This window comes from Crassostrea angulata, chromosome 7 (assembly GCF_025612915.1).
Source record: "Crassostrea angulata isolate pt1a10 chromosome 7, ASM2561291v2, whole genome shotgun sequence".
In the NCBI taxonomy this organism is placed as follows: Eukaryota; Metazoa; Mollusca; class Bivalvia; order Ostreida; family Ostreidae; genus Magallana; species Magallana angulata.
Window position 1 is genome coordinate 25,973,344 of NC_069117.1, and position 14,233 is coordinate 25,987,576.

Here is a 14,233-nt window from a genome sequence, read left to right on the forward strand (position 1 = left end):
CGTCTTGTTTTCATAATTTTATTAACATTTATACAAAACATACGACATCAAACTGTGGCAGTGAAATAGTGGATAAATGAAGAGATCAGTTAATTTAAAATATGCATGAACATCCAGAGACGCTCATACTGGCATTACAAAATGCCCAACAAATCCGGCTCTATCAAAAATGTGAAGAAAATGTCTTTAAAGTTGACAATGAATGGTACACAGTTGTAAGTATGAAAAAAAAACATGAATGAGATCGTCTTTTTGTTATAATCCATCATAATAAACATTAATACGCATTTGGTCACCTCCAAATGTATGCAATTCGCATTTTTAAGCAGTCACTTTCTGCATGTAACATTCCATGGAATATGTTCCTTCGGAACCAGAATTAACGTTTTGTAGTCAAACACAATGAGTCACAATAGTCCTTCTTCATACGACACATTCTAATACATCGAAAACGGTATCGCATATCGAATAGCCTAGTGGTTGGGACTCTGTAACACGTTGTTTCCACACACATGTATTGATATGCACTGAAACAAGTTTCGCAATCACTCGATGATGATGCTGGTAATCCCATCAACAGAAGAAAAACGCATGCTAAATGGACCAAAGCCTGCAAAACATACAAATAAATAAATAAATAAATCCTGAGTAAGCGAATTAAGAACCTATGTATTTTACTTTGGTGAATGGCTAACTTTTAGGTTAGAAATTTACAAAATGCCGGGTTTTTAAAGGTTGCTTTGTTTTTCAAACAACATTTAGAGTCGTAATCATGTACATTGTTAAAATTCGACTCTGTTAAACAAGTCATAAAATTATTTTTTTTTTTTACCAAAACATTTAAAAACATTTATCAAAGATATTACTAGATTAAAATTGTTTTTTATATATGCGTTTACGTGGATGGGCGTAGCTATTTGTAGATTTTATCGATCTTTTAAAGAGGAAAAGATGATTTTAAAGATACAGAAAAACGTTCAAGTATGAAAAATTTACTTTTAAATGATTTATTTTAAACCTAAATAGTAGGTAATGGCTTTTAGATCATAAATATATACCCAGCCTTTTTGAAAATAAAAAATGAATTTTTATAATGAACAAGTTCAAAAAATAAAAGTTGTCTGTATGTCTAAAAGTTTGATATTCAACTAGGTTTACGTTTTAAATTGTTGTATTTTTACATCTATTGCTTTAAGATGCACTGTTTATACAGTCGTTAAAACTTGCAATGACTGTTTAAACATTACTTTGCACAACAGTAGATGTAAAAGTCAACAATACAAACTTTGTCTCATAGATTAATCCCTTAAAAGGATTCCTGCTATTTTCAAAAATAAAAAAAGAGAAAACCCCAGTTGATTCATATTTGTGAAAAATATGATTTAATGACTTATGTAATATGAAGTTGATGAAGCAAAATAGGGATTTTTTTCTTCTTGAAATCGTAGAAAGAAAGAAGAAGAAAAAACCCCTCATTTATCATTATAATGTTAAGTTCTTCAATGTAAAAGATAATAATCCGTATAATTATAATTTTAAAGCAGAAAATGTCAAAACATGTCCAATTCTAATAATCATAGAAAAAAATCAGTATTTTTTCCAATAATAATTCTTTTTATTAAATGATAAATTCAAGTAACAATATCTAATTCATTGTAATTTAACACGCTTGGTGGCCAACTAATTACAATTCAGGTCTGTCTTTAGATTTTAGAGATCTATTCTTCAGCAAAAACATTTATTAAATAAAGAAAAGATCGAAATATTTTAGCTTTAATATTTGAATAGTTTCCTGTATCTCGATACCGAGATCTTTTTTCGAAGAAAATTGATTTCCACGACAATTCAATTGCTCTAAGTTTTGATTTAAACAATACAAATTTTAATAATCCTGAATTTATTTGTAAAGTATGTTTTAAAACGTGTTTTAAAGATAACGAAAGACGTCTCTCTTATGCGTCCTAAAATAAATTAACAGAAGGTTACTTATTACTTTGCAACTTATAACTAATCGATGAAGATATCTGAAATTGGGAAATAAATTCATACATTATAGGATGCAAGAAAGTCTTTCCACGTGTACACCAAGGTCATAACATTAAATTTAAAATAAAAGGAATGGTGTAATTTACGTGGGAGATTTGATCCTGTTTAAGAGCACAAAACGTAAAACAAAAAGATTTATTATTCAAATTTCTTTACAGATTTTTTTCTACGATTATCTTTGGATACCCTTGAACACAAGCAACTAGTTGCATTGAACCACGTGTTGATATATCGAGAAAGCACCTGCCAAGAGTAAAGTGACAAGTATATAAAAAACTAAATGAACAGAAAACAAAATCCTGGTGAACTTACCATTTCCTCAGAATGTCGCGTCACACCATAAGATTTAATCCCAAATCGTTAAGCATAGAAACAATGATGAATGTGCGTACCGGAGATACTACAGACTGCTTCATCGTCCATACACTGTGTATTATGATAAATACTACAATTTGAAACCAGAAATGGCTACTTAAGCGAGTTACTCGGCCATTTCCTATATAGGACATTGAGTAGTACTGATAATATAAGAAGACTACCATCTTGTGGGACACACGTCCTGTTCTCAGCAAACCGACACTTCAAAATGGGTGTATTTTCATAATTTAAATACCAGAACAACTGAATACTATTTTCTTTCTCTATTTTAAGCTCAAAAGTGTATCAACATTCTTCAGCATATATTTTTTTGGTACTTAACATTGGACAGTCGCTGATTGTTTAAGAAGAGATAATGTGCTTCAACTTAAGTTCCTGCTTATAAATCGGAAGTAGTTCTTACTCTGGTCTTATGCCTCAATCCAAGCTAAATTGTCACCCATTTGATGTTCAATAACAATAGTGAAAACATTGGAATTTAGGTTTCATTCATATAACCTTTCTATGTTTACAACCTTTGGTTGTGTAGATAAATTTGTGTTAGCCCCAGTACAAAAACAGTTTTTTCATGCTACATAACTAGTTCAGTGCCCTCTTAGTCATCGCCATATTACTTGTATCCATACTCTGCCCGCCTAATCTGACGTATTGCGTTCATTATGCAATTTACAATTCGTATCCTGGTAGTAATTTACCACTGACCAGATTTTAACATTGGTTTAAAATAAGTGAAGGACCGAATGTCACCCCACACATTTATTTTAATCTGTATTATACAAAGTTGAAACAGCGTGTCATGTACATTTAATATTTGACTTCTTATCATAAAGATGTCCAAAGAATGGGTTTATATCAGGCTTGGGGTAATGCTAAATGTAATGGTAATGCATTGCAATGCATTACATGTTTTTCAAAATAATGCTAGTAATGTGTAATGCCTCAAAATTAGCATTACAAGTAATGATAATGTAATGCATTACTTTCCAAAATCTAGTGTAATGCTGGCATTACATGGCATTACTTTGCATTACTATGCATATTTATGCATGTTCTCTAAAAAAAATGTGATGAATGAATGAATAGTTGAAATTGAATTTGATTATATTTATTTTTAAAGAAGAAAGAAATAATTCTTTTTGAGAAAAAAATGTTTTAATTGTACATGTTTTATTAAAAAAGGTTTTTTAAAATTCATTTTTGAATTGTTTATATTACTAAAGATAACAGCACAATTTCATAACATTTTTAAAAGTGTTGTAATTAAGAGTTTTTAATCATTTAAACAATTTACTCCAATTAGTTTGCACTTCAATAAGAAATGTGTCAACAACACACTATGCCCCCATGATAATCTAAGTATCAAAACAATCTATTGTTATAAGAAGTGCTAAACACCCCAATCCCCCTCCCTTCGCTAAGTCACAATAGAATAGGAGACAGACATGCACCTTTAAAAGCAAAATGAATGCACTGTCCATCCATGATGAAAATCAGTATCACTTCCAATATTATAATCTATTTGAAAATAATCTTACTTATTTTCTCTCTCTTTCTCTCTGTCTCTCTCTCTCTCTTGTAAATTAATTACACTGTACATTAGTTTGGACTGATAGAAAATAGAAAAAAAAGATTTATGTATTTAATCTATTATTGCACATAATATATCCTAAGATAAAGATCGTCAAAGAGTATTTTCCAGTCCAAGCTTTGTCTGCTCCTGCAAAACAATTATTTAGTATATAGCCCGGAAGATGGATGCATTTAAAAGATGAACCCTTTGAAACTTCGATCATAAAGTGCAACAGCAATCTTTTGTCTTAAAGTGTCCTCCGTAAAAAGAAATATGAATAAAATATATTAAGATATATAACTGGGAAAACTCATCTGTTTATAAATTATAAAATTAAGTGTCCAAAATTATAAAGATTTGTGTAATCTGGGGATATATCTATATTTAGCTTTTAAAAACCGCAACATTATTTCATAAATTGTTTTTGTTACGCATGTTATCCCGTGTCTCTATTTCATATCTGATATTGTATCATGCCAAATGTCTATAAATATCATTTTACTTATGTAATATGTTGTTCATATTGCCACAATATGATTATATATTGAGCAAATAAAGAATGACTTTTGTTTATTCATTGAATTTGAACCTGATATTGAGCATGAAGCTGTAGATATGTTAAAGAGTGTTGTATATTTGAAACATTTGCAAAAACTCTTTATTAGCTTTAATTTTAAAAAAAAGTAATGGTAATGGTAATGCATTACTTTACTCATGTAATGGTAATGTAATGCATTACTTCAAGAAAATCAAGTAATGGAAATGGTAATTTAATGCCCAAATTCATGAAGTAATGGTAATGTAATGCATTACTTTACAATGTAATTCGCCCCAAGCCTGGTTTATATAATAGTTAAAATAAAAATGTTCGCACAAAAATCACGTCTTTGAACTATAAAAAACAACAACTGGCATTTAAATGCTGTCGAAATAGCTTCCACTATGCCACTATGATATTCCATTTTTTTTTCATTTATTATTCCATTTATTTAAATTTTTTTTTACCAAACTCTTCTTCTCTAATCGTGAAAATATTGTACGATGGCTGTGACGACGGACGCTCCATTCATTGAATTCGATTTTTTATGTTGAATTTCAAGCAACAACATTTTTTTTAAATACAATAGAAATTACGCACTAGAATCACATTTACTTTCATATGACTCTACATGTGAAAAACAATTAATAATAATATACAGCTTTGCAGATTTAGAAAAAAATATGATATGGTGAGTAGTTTTCAGTTTGAGGTATATAGTAAAATTCGGTTCCAGAAAAATATTTGGGGATAACAAATTCCTAATTTCTATTGTGTTTAAAAAATGATCAAACAGAAATAATTTGAACACAACCAGATGACTGAAAAGTGTATTTTAAGTACTACGCGTATTTATGAATTTAAAGTTAATACCCCCCCCCCCCCTTGTTACTTAAGCATTACACATCAATTATGCAGTTTTGTGTATTATGAAACGACTTCGAACGATCGAAGATTTCGAAGTTCAAGATATTGCATGTTAAGAGCAAATATTTAAAAAAAAAAATGCAATTGTCTGATATAGGAGAAAATTGCCATTTTTAATTTATTCAATTGCAAAGACAAAAACAATGAAAAAATACAGAAGAAAACTGTAATGTTCTGTAACTGTAAAATTATAAATCCCATTCGGTAATTATCTATCAGTAATTTGTGAGATTAAAAAGCACCCAGAAAATGTAAAATGGACAAAACGATTTTTATGTCAATTCTTTCATTTATGTAATTAAAATTGTCTTGCGACAATAAAAAAATATAGGTCAACACAATTTCTTGTTAAAAATCAGAAATTAAAATGTATTTAAATGTTGTCTTAATTTGAGATGTATTCTGTTTTCGAAGCAAACCGTGCTATTTGTCAGTATTATATATACATGTGCCCATTGCTGACGAACATACGTTATGCATTTGAAAATCGAATTTTGAATTATTATTACAAAACCATAATACCTGTATACAATTGAATTTAAATATGTGTTTCTATCCATTGAACACATCTGAAGAAACATTTCCTCTTCAGGAAAACACGAGTTTTTGGTGTTTTTCTTGTATGCTCACCTAAAATGAAGTGCCTTTAAAGTTTATGTTTTCTCTAACATTTGTTTTCTAAATTTTAAAGAATTTTGGACGTTTTTATGAAGATTGATTGTGTGTGAAACGACTGGTAGTTATTTGGCTTTCTTCCTTCTTTGTTTGTTATGGAAACATATATAAATCTTGATTGGAAGATTCTGTTTCTTTTTCCCAAAATGTTTTTTTTTTCATTCGTGAAAAGATCCGAACAGTGGCGTTAAGATACGCGATTGCACGATAAAGGACTGCTTGATGGACTTGAATCCCTTTTAACTAAAAGGCATAAAGTGATGTCTCAATATGATTAAAAAACTCTTCACAGAATATAAAATTACATGTAGCAATAAAATAATTATTTTACAGAAATAAAAAAAATTTAAATTAAATTTAAATTAAAACATCACCATAAAACCAAAATAAGAAGCATCCATATGTTTTAAGACATAAAGAAACAAGCTTACAAGTTGCATCAAAGTTGAAGCTGCAAACCATATGTCATGTACAAATTTTGATTATCAATAATCTAAATTTTTGTAAAGGACAGGTTATCATGTCAAAGATTTTACTTCTGTTTATTTTATTTTTCTTCTAAATTTTAGCGCGATTTTAATCAAAATACTTTTTCGGGGTTTGAATTATGGCTATTGTTTGAAAAAAAACCTTTTGTTAAGTTCAAATGTTGGTTCATCTCATTTACTCGTTTATCTACGTTTATGATAGTAAAAACGTCAAATGTCTTAGAGTTTTAGATAATTGAATTTCCTCACCTGTCATCTTTATTTTGCTAAAAGCATTTACAGGCATTATGTATCTCAAAGGGAATTAATTGGCTAGGTAATTTACTTAAGGATTAACTCAGGTGCCATGGTCTGAGCTATTATTCATTTATCGTTTTACACATGTTACATAATTTTTGTTTTATATACTGTTGAATTTCTTTTGTACGTTAGTCGGAATCGGACAGCCGTCCCGATATCACCGATCTGTATCAAAATTACTGTCAGATCCTTAATAAATGTTGAAACGCTGATTGGACTTTACTCGGTTACTTTTACCAAATTGAGGGCTACCACCCGAGTGTTGATCGGGTTATAGTACAGCCGAGTGTTGATCGAGTTGTACAGTAGTCCTTATTGGTGGTGCTAATTTTATTGTCGGTAATCGTCCCAAAGTAGTCATGTTGTATATTTTATCTGACAAAATGAAATATATCAGAAAGGACACATATTTCTTTACAGTTTACATTATTATTATTATTACACAAATATATGTGCAGATTGAAGACCAGACAAACTAATGATATTGATTATGATGTGATATTTAATATCATTAGGAATAATTCCGTTGTAGTTAAAAAAATGAAAAGTACCACGAAGCATTATGAACCATGACCCTATTTTGTTTATGTATGATATGTTAATACTGATGAGCTGTTAAGGGGGTATGGATTGACTATCATATTCGTCAGTATTATCATTCGTGGTAGTAAATTCAAATCAAAATATTGAATAATAAATCAATTATACATATAACTAAAGTTTAACCCGGTCAAACGTTCCATATTTAGCTAATTAACCGGTAGTTCATAACAATGAGCAATAATGAATAATTGATTACATAACCCCGAACATAATAATCCCGACTCCACTTCAAGGAACAAGGTTGTTTACAATAAAACATCCGGTTTTCGCCTGTTCCCGCCAATTTCCAGGCTAGACGACCAAAGCTTCGTTGCTCAAGCACGCAATTTAAAATGTGTTTAAATAGACGTTTTTGAAGAAAAAAAAAGTAATTTCATGTTAATTATAATTTCACAGTTATAAGAAGATTAAATCATTGACTTGTTTTGTTATGAATTTTATTTTATTACTATAGGGATATTGATGATGTGTTAATGTAACATAATTTATGTTACCCATTTGTACTGAATGTGTTATACATGTATCTTAAGTATTTGTGTGTCACACGATATTTTATTCGGTCATTGGTTATCCATTCGATTTGATATTTAAGTTTTATACAGTATTAAAATATAATAAAATAAATGCATATTTTTTAAAGTTGTTTTCGCCTGTTCCTGCCAATTTATAAACTAGACGACCAAAGCTTCGTTGCTCAAGCACGCAATTCAAAATGTGCTTTTAAATAGACGTTTTTGAAGAAGAAAAAAAGTAATTTCATGTTCTGTCACAGTTATAGGAATATTAAATCTTTTGAATTTTTTTTATTACTACAGGGATATTGATGATGTGTTAATGTAACATAATTTATGTTACCCATTTGTACTGAATGTGCTACATGTATCTTAAGTATTTGTTTATCACGTGATATTTTATTCGGTCATTGATTAACAATTATTATTGATATTTAAGTTTTATACAATTGAAATATAATAAAATAAATGCACAATTTTTGTTTCAATATTACCAAACGGTCTAAAAGCACAGGGTTAGATAGATGTGCATTATTTTAATGCTGGAATAAACATTTACGATTTCTTTAGACATCCATGTACAGAGAAATTAAAAACGCCTTTCATTTTCATTGATGTAAAGAATGTTTTTATATTAAGTATTTTAAAAAAACCAATTTTTACGTGTCGGTCAAGCGGATACACAAAAACAGGAACACGTACTAGCAATTGAAGTGTGATTACATAATTATCATTTAAGGCGGTCTTACAGTAGTTTTCCGTCGCTAAATAATATATGAATATGTTCATACAATACATTCAATGTACTGCAGATGAAGCAATCCACAGATATTTTAGGTGAGTATGATACATGTACGTGTGTGTCATATGAAAAAGAAACAAGTACTAGGGTTTGTTTCACTCGAAGTTTTCAAATGCGGCCAAGTTGTTATAGGTGTATTTGTTATGGAGTGGGCTATGTGATGTTCATCCGGGTACTTTAAACACGTACATGTAATTAGTTAAAAATGAAAAGAAAACTCTTAAATCTTATTGATTTTACGGACTTAAAACGCAATAACTTAGTTCATTAAACAAGAAACAGATTTTTGAGAGATAGAGTTCTTAAAAACGGGAGAGGACAGTTGAGTGTTTGTTGTTAATCTGTTAAGAATACTAGGACATGTATGTTTCTTCATATTCTGCTTGAAGCAAACCCATGCGAATTTGAGTCATGACCTCTTTGGGGTACATTTCGCAAGAGGTTTTATTGAGAGTGGTAATGGTTTTTGAATAATAGTTGGAGGCTTAATAAATGATGAATAATATACGCTTCTTAATAAGAACGGCAATCATGCACCTACGGTTGGATGATTGAGATGTTTCGCTTACAGTTATAAAAGGACGCCATTTATGTACACGAGGCACCTAACTTATACTTTTATACATATAAAACTTAACCCCGTTCCTAATAATGTGTTAATAGGAAGATGTATGATGTATGAAGTAAAAACATTTTATAAACCAATTCGTAAAGCTGATCAGTCATTTGTTCCTAAGATATTTTTTGAATTTTTTTCTTAACATTAGTATTTTTTTTTTTGGAGATTGTAAAATTTAGTTATTTGACTTCTTCAGTAAATGTATTGATGAATATACCGAAAACATATTGTAACTTCGACAATATATGAATGTACGTATTTTTCTTATGATTTACTTATGATTTAAAATGTGAAAAAATATTTAATCAGTTATTCCGTAGTTGTTGAAATTTATAATCTTCAAAAACGGAAAAAGCCAATTACAGATTACTTCAAGAAGTTTATTTTCAACGTATTTAGTAACAAATGACGCAAGGATTGTCGTCATTGGAAGACACAGGAAGTCACTGAACTTGTAATTGTTGCGTTTTCAAGTCAAACACTTGGGGCTTTGCCAGGATCTCTTTGTATTAGATAAAGACTTTTTATAAGTTTAAAACACAAAAATTAAAAAAACCCACTTTATATAATTTTCTTGCGTGGACCCTGAGGTCCACGCAGAATATATATAAGCGAGGTTAAACCGGATGCTATGGGGAAAATTCAGCCTGCGCATGAGCTAGCCTGGTTCCTGTGCGTAATGGGTAGCTCATGGAACCAGGCTAGCATGCGTTTATCTGAATCGGGATCGGGATTCTATGCCATATGCACACATAAGGTCACATACCACTATTTTTACCCTAGTTCCATTCTAAAAATGTATGCATTATTTCAAAAATTCCTAGGGGTACTAAATGGTCGAATTTGGTTTCTTTTATGGCATGGATGGAAAGAAGAAGGTCTGGAAAAAAATCAGGCAGGAAATAAATTAGAAAAATTATCTTTACAGGCGCAATACAAAGGGTGTAAAGAGGCCAATGTTTAAACAAATTCCAAAGTGAAAGTGAATTTTTCATGGTAGGGGTTATTTAAGGGGCCATATCTCAGTCCCCTCTCGATTGATTTTCCTGTAGTTTGGATATGTTGTTGGACTAGTGTCATTCTATAGGTATGCTGTATTTGAACTCATTTGAGCCGGTGGAATTTTTGATATGATTTATTTTTTCACAAAGGAATAAGAGGGAAAAATAATTGTAGTCTGTAAGTCCATAAGTCCATAAGTTCAAAGGCGCTGTAAATGTAAAGTTGTCGGTAAACAGTACAGAAACAAAGAATTCCTTTTAAAGAAATGATCGGCATGTGATATGAATTGTCAGTATTATGAAACAATTAATGTTATGCCGAAACTACAACAGGCATCAAACAGCATAATTTGCGATGTTTTGTTGTTTTCCGAATGCATATGTAGCTAAACTTTACTTTTATAGTAGGCGAGGCTAGAGTACTTCTCGATTTAATTTTTTTTAAGCATTTAAGTATGATTGAATAATCATGTGACTGTATATGATAAATGATTGAATAATTATGTCACTGTATAAAAGTTAATTAAGATCTCAAGAAAAATGCATCAAAATATGAAATTAATTTACACAAAGCTGTCACTGCATAGTTAACAAAGTAGTGCGAAGCGTAATGTGTACGCAAATAGTAGAAATCGCCAAATGCCTGTTACTTTACATGCAATCTTCATTAATATAGATCATAATTATTTTAGAAGTATGATTCTGAGATAAAAAGGTCAGGGTTGTACATTTACATGTACGTACAGTGTAATACAACGTACAAATTTAGTGGTCAAAAGTAGGCAGCTAGAGTCGGTGGAATATCTGATAATCTTAAGGCTTTCAGGTTTTCGTTGGAAACAAATGCATATGGTCCACGAATTGCAGTCCTTTTTTAAAGGACAGCAACTTGTTTATTTTTAGGTCACAAATCTTTTACGCAACACAGCGTGTTGTCTAATAAAAACTAGATTAAAACACTTAGTGTGACCTGGTTCCGTTTTGATATTATCTAGGAAGCACACTTTACGATGTAAGTATGCCATTGTCTATCTCGATGTTACCGCCAGTCTCTGCGACAGCAAGAGTGCGTCCAATCCAACCATATTTGTGCGAGCCCCTTAAAAGCTGAGAAGATATAATTCATTCGTTTAATTGTTTAATTCAGTTTAAATCAAGGGCAGAGTAATAAGTATTCAAAAGCATTCCGCTGTGAATGTGTATTAAAGCAATATGAGCAGCAATTTTCATGTTGAAATTGTTTTTACAAAAATGTTTTTTCTAGTAAAAAGACAAAAAAGGTCATGTCTTATAAATTTCTGTTATCCATATTTTTGTGGGCAAAGCCGTTAAGAAGCCTTAATTGGAACAAAATTGAATTATTGTCGTCCTGTACAAAGATTGGTTTGCTATTATATAAATAGTGCCTGTTTGGGAGGGTAACAGTTGAAATTGACACCCCGAGAAAACCATTGTCAACCAACGCGAAGCTGACAATGGTTTTCGAGGGGTGTCAATTACAACTGTTATCCTCCCAAACAGGCACTATTTATTTTGTTATACTGAATGTCTTTTTTAAAATTTTTAAGAAAATTTTACTGCTTTTATATAGGAATAACGTGAATTCTACAGCGAACCGTACGCGCATAATTTTCGCGCATGTAACATTTTTTAATGTTACCCGTTGCCAAGAGCGTTGCTAACGCTGAGGGTAATAGTAAATATTATTAACTGCGTCTTAACCAATCAGATTTCAGTATTTAACATGAAAGTATAACAATATATTATATAATGACAAAAATCAATGATTTGTTCAAATCCTATTTATCATAAAAGTTCAAGTTACATGCAGACTTATTATACTGGCAGGTTTTTGTACAAAAATAAAATTATAAAAAATACAGCTCATATCGCTTTATATAAAGATAATGCTGAGTTTTTTTTTTATTTTCTGATGTTCAATTTTATCTTTAAACATTTGATAATTTTGTCTATACAATAAGTTTTGTTAACAGAGTTTTTTCTATTCCTAATTTGTATTGAGAATATCCTTATTGTTCAACAAAGCTGAGTAATATATGTTTTTTTAACTTTACTCTTCATGTCATGGACAGAGTATTCAGAATTCAGAGCCAATCCTTGGGTGAAAACAAGTACACGTAACAATATGAAAAATCGAGCATATAGAAACATATCCAGAACCATAAAGCTATGAATCTTAGACTTAAGTCAGAAATGGTACATTCTTCATAAAACCACTGAAAAAATTGAAAAAGATATGTGAGTGTCATCATAAAAAGTTGTTAATAACAATTTTAAATGTTATAGCAAAAACAATCATTTAATGACTGAATTTTTTTTACTTTGGTCTGAAATTCCTTTAAGTTCCTGAGGACAGTCTGTGGGAAAATTTTTGAGATCAAGATCAAATCTTTGGATATTTGACATGTTTATCTATCTGCAAATGTCCGTTTGGTCTACAAGTTTTGTCATCACTTTTCAACACTGCCAAAACATGAAGGAACATATGTACAACCATTTTGCGTCCAAAAAATAAGAATTCAAAAAGTATCCTGTTTTGTCACATTTTAATGTATTGAACATTGAGCAGATTTACAATCTCTAGATTATAGTTTGTTTCAACATCGTGTGAAACAAATCTGTACGTTTGAAGTCTAGCTCTGTCAAAATGTCAAATACCTGGAATTTTGATCGAGATCATATAATTATAAAAAAGATAATGCAACTAAAACCTAAGTTGGTAATTAACTCATCTGAAAAGATTCTAAATTTCATTACATTTATTTTGCCTATAGACGTACATCGATATCGCAAAAACGAATGAAAGAACACCTGTACGATACATTATTCTTTGATGTACATTTTCATGAATCTGAGCGTCAAATTCGTAACTGCGCACATTTTTGCTTGACTCCTCAACTTTGTCTTTTGCAGCCATCCCAAACTTTCACTTAGAAATCAATGGCAAGTATCGGAATATATAAAGCATTTTATAACTTATCTAATCGAGTTCATCGAAACAAATGAAAAATATGCTCGAATGGATATGATGGTAGTGAATATTGCAAAAAAAAATACAGTATAAACCATCCCTTTCGATTGATCTGCTAATAATCACACCATGTATATACATGTATGCATCCATAAATTGAAAAGCCTGAAAATGTGTCTCAAAGAAGAATTATGTCTTGTAGCAATCGTCCTGTAGCCTAGGAAGTTTTTAAAATTTAAAATACACGACATTTTGGAACAAAATGGTTTATATGTTTACAGCAACAAAATAAAATTACGTTCAGCTGAAGGTCAGGATAATTAACCCTTTTTTTTTTTTTTTTTTTTACAATCCAGTCATCTTGGATAGATTTTTAGCACGTTATTGTCATTCAGTGTTTTTAGAACGTTAGATGTAGTTTTTAATATTTCAATTTGTATTAAAAATGCAAGCAGGTATGAAGATATAAATAGTAGTCAATTTTTAGGTTGTATAACTTGTTTATCTCAAGTCAAGAAGCCTGACTGAACAATATAATCTCGATTAGACCTTGAATATTGTGCACTTTTGCTGCACTAATTACATGCAAGTAGGTCACCAATGTAATGTACGATAAGTTCCGTTCCGACAGTGGTTGCGTCGTTTCAGGCGACAATGTAAATACTTCAGTAAACAAATGAAGTAAACGGCGGTATTTTTAGGTCATCAGTGTTAAAGGGTTTTTAGTTCATTGTCGTGTTTTTTCAAATATGTTTCATATTATAATTTTGTAATGATCAGTT

At 30.5% G+C, this 14,233-nt stretch overlaps 1 long non-coding RNA gene across 1 annotated transcript; it reads right to left on the minus strand.

Annotated features, from left to right (window-relative positions):
- Positions 1 to 2: 2 nt before the first annotated feature.
- Positions 3 to 3,646, minus strand: LOC128157386 (uncharacterized). Its single transcript, XR_008239817.1, has 2 exons — positions 2,359 to 3,646; positions 3 to 610 (listed from the first exon to the last, which is right to left on the minus strand). It is a non-coding gene; the product is annotated as an uncharacterized LOC128157386 (long non-coding RNA).
- Between the last annotated feature and the right edge of the window lie 10,587 nt (positions 3,647 to 14,233).